Source organism: Oratosquilla oratoria, chromosome 42, assembly GCF_046742065.1.
Source record: "Oratosquilla oratoria isolate Oo_2021 chromosome 42, ASM4674206v1, whole genome shotgun sequence".
NCBI classification, from domain to species: Eukaryota; Metazoa; Arthropoda; class Malacostraca; order Stomatopoda; family Squillidae; genus Oratosquilla; species Oratosquilla oratoria.
Genome location: NC_134818.1, coordinates 6557700 through 6566370, shown reverse-complemented (window position 1 = coordinate 6566370; position 8671 = coordinate 6557700).

Sequence of the window (8671 nt, the reverse complement as noted above, 5' to 3'; positions counted from 1 at the left end):
TGGCTACCTCCCTTGTAAGGTATATGTATGTACGTATGTTACTTTGAATTACTTGTATATATACATTATGGTACTGTATTGTATTCTAATGTAATCGTTTCTTGTATTCTAATGTAATCCTTTCTTTCATGGGTAAAATTTTTGTTTTGCACACATACGCGATATAGCAATAGAAAATGAATTACTAATTTTGTAAATAATAATAAATCAACGAAATATGCGATTTTCTTGGCGGAAACCAATAACAAAAAAGTTGCTAAAACGTATTTTCTAACGAACGAAATCGCGGCGGTTGAATGATACGCCATGTTTGTTTTGATAGGTGCCGAGGTCGAAGAAATGAAAGGATGATAAATTAGTCTATTCTAACCTAACCTAACAGCCTAACGTAGCCTTACCTACCTAACCTAACTAACCTACGTAACCTAACCAATGTTTAGTAATTCGGTGCCTCAAATCCTAAAGATCTTCTGGGTCGTCGTTACCGATGCTTACGGCCTAATTATTATTGTACCTCGGGCAATTAACAGAGCACTGCAGAACCCTGTGTTCTCTCATAAAGTCCAAGGAAGCCCTATTGTCTTTCTAACAGCGCTTATTAACATCACCTGGAATTGGAGAACGTCCGGTACACAACGTGAAAGCCGTCGTCTGATAGTGACTGGCATGGCATGGCGTCCATACCGTGTCCTAGCAGCTTCGTTCGTTAGTAAATTTGCTTGTAGCAAGGTTTTTTGTTTTCTATTTCAGCCAAGAAAATCGCACATTACGTTCATGTATTATAATTTCCAAATTTAATATTTAATTTTCTAATGTTGTATCGCGTAGGTGTGCATAACTAAAACAAAACCCTTTCTTGTACAAGAAACCGTATCCATATATACTGTATATGTATGTATATACATATATATGTATACACACACACACACACACACACACACACACATATATATATATATATATATATATATATATATATAATATATATATATATATATATATATATATATATATATTGAGACATTCTGACAGGTTGACGTAAGTGGAGTAGGAAACGCAGGAGTCTTAGTCTTGAGTTTATTCCTGACTAGTTTCGCAGGTATACTTTTTCAAAGGAATGGGTTTACAAACGGGCTGTGGGCATTATATACATGGGGTGGACCTCACTACCTCCTCGTGTTACCATAGTTGGTGACGAGTGTGAACATTACATTGTGGCTAACGTAACAATGATGAAATTTTACAATTAAATATGATGATAACACTAATAACAAAGAAATTATTAATAGTAATTGTAACAATAATAATGATAACAATGATAATAAAAATGAAAATTTAAATATTTAAATAATAATAGTAACAATAATAATAACAATAATAATAATAATGACAATAATAATAAAAGTAATAATAATAATTATTATTATTAGTTATTATTATTGTTACTATTATTATTTAAATATTTAAAATTTCATTTTTATTAGATATATTACTGTTAGGGCATTCCTCAATTAATGCTGATTCAACAATTCTTCTGAGTCACTAGGTTATCTGTAAACATCACTGACGAAAATGCTATTTGACCCATCTACCCACACATCTAAAAAGGGAATTTTATTCTTACACTCTCTTCAAAAGTAAACCGTAGATAGGAGTTCTCTTCCAAATTCTTCTTAAGGTTATCCAGCTCCTCATCTCCTACGTCAACAAGGATGTCGTCTACGTACCTTAAGTACATTTTTGGTGAAGGGTTGATGGAACTTAGACGGAGTTTTCAATATGGCACATGTAAGCTTGAGCAAAAAGTACTCCCAATGGACTGCCCACTGCGACACCATTAACCTGGAAATATATTTTTCCTGAAGGGCATCTAAAGGGTGATTCTTTTGTGCAGGCACGTAGCATGTCCTCAAGGACTGGGCGTGGTATCTTAGGTGGGGGCAAAGTGTTATGATTGAGGACATTTCGTAAGACGATTTGAATCGTTTCGTCCACAGGCACGAAAGAGAATAAACTCTCTACATCTAACGAAGGTAAGATTCCTCGAGGGGTACTATTTCTAAGGATATCTATGAATTCGTCTGTAGAGCGAAGGGTATGGGTAATGAGGATGTAAGGGGTAATTAGGTCGTATCAATATGAAGGTAACTAATGCCCTATTTGCTGTGTTATTTAAAAAGAAATGCATCGAAGAGAACCTGCAACTTAAATTTGCTAATATATATATATATATATATATATTTATATAATATATATATATATATATATATAGATAGATAGATAGATAGGTATATGTATATATATATGTATAAATATGTATATATATATATATATGTATATATATATGTATATATATTTGTATATATATATGTATATATATGTATATATATATAATATATATGTATATATATATATATATATATATATATATATATATATATAACTACATATATATATATTGCAAAATAACCGCAGGACAAAAAAAAATTGTAGACGGTAAGTATTTTCGTATATTACATCTTCAGACTAAATGAACGAGATACAGAGGTATCAGGTAGCAACATCAGGAGGGGAGGGATAAACAATACAATGCAGATGGGAGACCTGCCCTCCATCAACCTGACTAACACAAAACAAGTCAATCTGGCGGAAACATATTGGTCACCATTTGGGTTATCAATTTATCACATTTAAAATGTCCATAGCTTAAGTTTATATTTTGTTCAAAAGTACCTAATATTAAGTAAGATTCTATTGCATTTCTTTCATGTATCATGGTGATGTGATTGCTTGCATATATATATATATATATATATATATATGTATATATATATATATATATATATACATATGTGTACATATATACATATATGTGTATATATACATACACACTGAATGGTTCCCAGTGATCAATTAATATCTTTTTCAACCACATATCACTTTTAATTCCATACCATCGCAAACGAGACTGAGAGTCGCTCGAAGGAGGCATCCGTTGGAAATTGAAACGTGGACGAGCCGAGGATTTGAACCCAGCTAACCTGTAACAAAGTTATATTGACGTAAACCAATACGCTATCAAGAGAGATATAAGTTGAGTACGACTTTCTTATATTTGTATGCTCGAATTACATACACCTACACGAAATATCGCGTTCAACCCATCTCCGCCATGATAGAGCATTGGACGTATGTGCGCGTGGGAAAGTTTATACAAATCTCTTTCACGCGTGAAAGGAATTTGTTCCGGTCCTTACCCCTTGCCAACTGGTGCCCTTGGGCCTTGTGTAAAACAGGAATTGGGGTTGCAAATTAGTGATCTTCCCTATCCTCGGGAATCAGTTCGATTTCAGGTTTCAAGGCTTTTAAGTGTCTGTTGGTGTAGTGGTCTAAGGCTCTGTGAAGGTGATCTTACGGGAGCCCGATAGCAATAGGTTCGAATCCTGCATGCGACTGTCAGAAAAAATTATCGGATTGATGTCGATGTTACTAGCGAATTTCTCTCTCATATAATGTGTGTGTGTGTGTGTGTGTGTGTGTGTGTGAATACATATATCAGTGGTATATATGGACAGGAGATTTTCTCTTATACATATTTCATTGAAAGTGATGGCTAATTGTGCAACTATTATTTTTTCAATGTATTTTCCATGTCTTACTATGAACTTGTGTTCCTTAGAAAAGAGATATATGACTTCACTGTATGTTGTCATGTTTGCTATTTCGTTTTTTTTTGGGGGGGTTCAAGACCCTTCTTCAGTAACTTTTAGGAATATTCTATCTGGTCAGGATGAGAATTATTCCGGTGTTTTATTTAATAATGTTACTTTATATACTTAAGTTTCTATACTTACTCTTCACTGGGGGAGGTTACCGGGACCTGGGAGAGGTTCCCTGGTAACTAAGGCAGTAATGAAATGTCACATGCTAGGAGAGGCCTCCGACTTCGTTCTGCGACAAAATGTATGCTTGGTCTTGTGGCGTTTTTGTCTCGAGCTTGGATTTGTGGGGTTATGCCTCATGCTTGGGTTTGTGTTCGATTTGTCTCATGGTTTGGAGGGCCCTAAGATTATCTGCTTGTATATTTAGATTTGGGCTCAACTCTTTAACATATAATGCTTCTAAGTGAGTTGTATATATCTTCATTTGTGTAAATGTAGATTCCCATGGGCAAGTTGTGGGCGGATTCCTTTGCAATGCAACGTAGTCTATAAATAGCTGGAGAGCAATTATGAATGAACAGATTATATTTATTACCAGACACTATAGAAGATGATCTTTATCTTTTTTTTTTTTTTTTTTTTTTTTTTTTTTGCATGGTGATAACAACCATGCCGTCGACGCAATATTTCTAGTTTCTTAGTATTCAGTGATGGAACCTATGTTAGCAGCATTCGATTATTGGCAAGAAAGGCGAAGGCCATATCATTACCTTTTTATTAGCGGTTTTTCTTTTTTTCTTTCTTTTTTATGTTTTACAAAGAAAACATTCCTCTTCCTGGAAACCGAGGGATTTCCCCTCCAGCAACTCACGACAACACGCGTATGGAGTCTGACGTGCCCTCTATTCTAGATTTTCAAAAGGTTAGAGAGGTTATTTTGAGGTGGGTCTTGTCCAAACAGGACCTGGAAATCCCAAGTGCTTCGGGGCTTCCAGACTTCGGGGCCTCCAGGTCCTCCGCCGCTGTGCACGACGTGCAGAACGAGCTAAGTTCCAGGATGCCACACGCGCGCGCACACACACACACACACACACACACACACACACACACACACACACACACACACACACACACACACACACACACACACACACACACACACACACATCTACCCATAAGGGTAAATCCCGAACGCTCATTGGTTGCTCATATACAGTACGAGTATGTTAAGCAATCAAGGATTTTTGCTCTGAATATCCGTAAAACACTTATAACACAGTATAAATTTATATGAATGGAAACCTTAAATATTATCCCGGAATAAACGGATGAGGAAATGTGCCAGTAATAGGGGAAGTCCATAGACGATAAACATCTGTGTGTGTGTGGGTAAGGGGTGTCAGGACTCGAACCTAGACTGGTGAAGCGCATGGTTCAAACCCTTGTCCGCTGCGCCACAGAGCGTGTGTTTGTGTGTGTGTGTGTGTGTGTGTGTGTGTGTGTGTGTGTGTGTGTGTGTGTGTGTGTGTGTGTGTGTGTGTGTGTGTGTGTGTGTGTGTGTGTGTGTGTGTGTGTGTGTGTGTGCGTGTGTGTGTGTGTGATTCACCATAGTCTTGAATCACGTGTTGGACTCGTGATCGACAGCTATTTCCCTCTCGGAAGAGAGCTCAGAGTTCATATATGACCAATTTATGGGTAATGCTGTGACATTACACGCGCACACACACCCAACTCCCTGCCCACGAGAGTTGGAGTAACGACTCGCAGCGCAGCGATACTGAAATTACTTCAGCCCTGGGCAGGATACGAACCCGGATCACCATAGGGGCAACCGGAACTCTAACCACTGCGCCATCGAATCCTTTGTGCGCGCGCGCGTGTGTGTGTGTGTGTGTGTGTGTGTGTGTGTGTGTGTGTGTGTGTGTGTGTGTGTGTGTGTGTGTGTGTGTGTGTGTGTGTGTGTGTATCTGTGTGCGTGTGTATCTGTGTGTGTGTGTGTGTGTGTGTGTGTGTGTGTGTGTGTGTGTGTGTGTGTGTGTGTGTGTGTGTGTGTGTGTGTGTGTGTGTGTGTGTGTGTGTGTGTGTGTGTGTGTGTGTGTATCTGTGTGTGTGTGTGTGTATCTGTGTGTGTGTGTGTGTGTGTGTGTGTGTATGTGTGTGTGTGTTTGTGTGTGTGTGTGTGTGTGTGTGTGTGTGTGTGTGTGTGTGTGTGTGTGTGTGTGTGTGTGTGTGTGTGTGTGTGTGTGTGTGTGCTTGTATTAGTTTATGTGTGCGTATACGTTCGTGGATATGTGTGTGTGCGTTTGTATGTATATGCGTGTGTGTATGTGTTTGTGCGTGTCTGCGTGTGTGTGCATATCTTCGTGTGGGTATGCATGTGTGTGCGTGTTTCTGTGTTTTTGTGTTTGAGTGCAAGCGGGTGTTTGTGTTTTTGTATGTGTGTTTATGTATGCTTGCGGGGGGGTGCTTGTATGTGTGTGTGTGTGTGTGTGTGTGTGTGTGTGTGTGTGTGTGTGTGTGTGTGTGTGTGTGTGTGTGTGTGTGTGTGTGTGTGTGTGTGTGTGTGTTCGTATGTGTGTGTACTTGTGTGTGTGTTAGTATGTGTTCGACCAAGATCCACTTAAGGCAAATTGGAGAACCTTTCAACATACGTTAAAAAATCATTATATTCAGGACACCAAGGTAATTTGACCTAGCTCGTTATGTCAGAGGTTGCACAGTAATTATTGTTGTTGCTCGCTCAAGATACGGAAGAAAAATAATCCCCGCCTCTCGCGGCGTCGGCAGATTCCAAGAACCGTGGCGTTGCGGGGCGAGGCAGGGGTGGAGCTCAGAGCGTCCGAAAATTCCCAGACACTCTATTGCAACACAAGCGTGAGCGAGCCAACGTCATCATCATCATCATCAGAAGCATCGCAATCTCGCCGGGGTCTTTGGTTAGGCTACTATTGCCTCTTCCAAGAACTTACGGGACATCATCTTCAAGGACAAAGCCACCACGTGCGTGTTGCCGGTTAAAGCAAAGGGGGACGGGGGAGGGGGGGGGTTGATTTTTTTTTTTTTTTTTTTTTTTTTTTTTTTTTTTTTTTTTTTTTTTTTTTTTAAGGTACCGGCGCGGTGGCTCAATGACGGCACACTTGTCCTTAGCGAAGAAACCAATAACTTACAGAAAGTCAAATTTAAGTGATCTGAGTGTAGTCTGGATCTCCCTCGATCGGAATTAGTCAAAAGGAAGATGGCATTCTCTCTCTCAACAAGTAAGCCATATCAGATTGTGCAGACAGACAAATTCTTTATCTCTCTTTCTCTCTCTTGCTCGCTCTCTCTTTCGCTCTGTCTCTCGCTCTCATTTCCTCGCTTTTTCACTCTCTCTCTCTCTCTCACTTTTTGCTCACTCTCTCTCGCTCTCTCACTCACTCTCTCACTCACTCTCTCACTCTTTCGCTCTCTCTCTCGCTCTAGGTTTCTCTCTCTCGCTCTAGATTTCTCTCTCTCTCTCTCTCTCTCTCTCTCTCTCTCTCTCTCTCTCTCTCTCTCTCTCTCTCTCTCTCTCTCTCTCTCTCTCTCTCTCTCTCTCTCTTTCCTCTCTACCTCTCTCTCTCTTTCTCTATAATTTCCTTCATGTCTTTGGGCATGTACTGAAATACTACTCTTATGTTCTAGAGGATATTATTTGTTCCCCCAAGTGATCCTTTAGAAGTGTGTGTGTTTGATGATAAAGCTTCTGTCATCATCATCCCCAAGTCTTTCTTCTCTTCTTCTCTTGTAATCAAATCACCCATCAATGCATGGGGCAATATTGCATATTTTTCTGATATTTTGAGTTTCTTCACAGTGAAATTCATTTATTCTCTCGACACACTTGTATACATTATCCAAATCTTGTAGCAGACTATAACCACATGATCTTTGTAGACATAACTGATCATATTACCCATCGCGTCATTAGGATATACAAAAACATTGCTGGTGTTAATACTGACACCTATAGGACTCCACTAGTAACTACCAACCATATGTCTGTATGTGTGTGTGTATGTGTGTGTGTGTATGTGTGTGCGTGTATGTGTGGGGGTATGTGTGTGTGTGTGTGTGTGTGTGTGTGTGTGTGTGTGTGTGTGTGTGTGTGTGTGTGTGTGTGTGTGTGTGTGTGTGTGTGTGTGTGTGTGTGTGTGTTTTGCGCGTGTGTGTGAGGCATATTTCATAGGATTGCGTTCTCCATTTGGTCTCCAACTTTATTCTTGTTTTTCGTATTATCCTTTTCCTCCTTTCAGTCCAGCCCCATATTTTGGCCGTCATGCCTCGCTCATCTCAAGTGCAATCAATCCCTTTGGCAACCTCACTCCACCTTCCTCCCCTCCACCTTCCTCAGCCTCATTTTCGCAACAGCTCAGCATCCTCCCCTCGATGGCCATCGTCTTTGGTCTGACCTTGTTCAACTTTTCCTCCTGACCACGTAACATAAAATTCCCTCTCCTTCTCCAGAGCAGCAGACCACCCACATTGAACAACCCCTCCCCTATCACTAGACTGTTCCTCCCTTCTTCCCTTCCCTATCAATTGACCCTTCCTCCCTTCTTCCCTCCCCTATCAATAGACCCTTCCTTCCTTCTTCCCTCCCCTATCACTAGACTGTTCCTCCCTTCTTCCCTCCCCTATCAATAGACCCTTCCTCCCTTCTTCCCTCCCCTATCAATAGACCCTTCCTCCCTTCTTTCCTCCCCTATCAATAGACCCTTCCTCCCTTCTTCCCTCCCCTATCACTAGACTATTCCTCCCTTCTTTCCTCTCCTATCAATAGACCCTTTCTCCCTTCTTCCCTCCCCTATCAATAGACCCTTCCCCCCTTCTTCCCTCCCTTATCACTAGACTGTTCCTCCCTTCTTCCCTCCCCTATCAATAGACCCTTCCTCCCTTCTTCCCTCCCCTATCACTAGACTGTTCCTCCCTTCTTCCCTCCCCTATCAATAGACCCTTCCTTTTCCCATCTTCCCTCCCCTATCAATAGA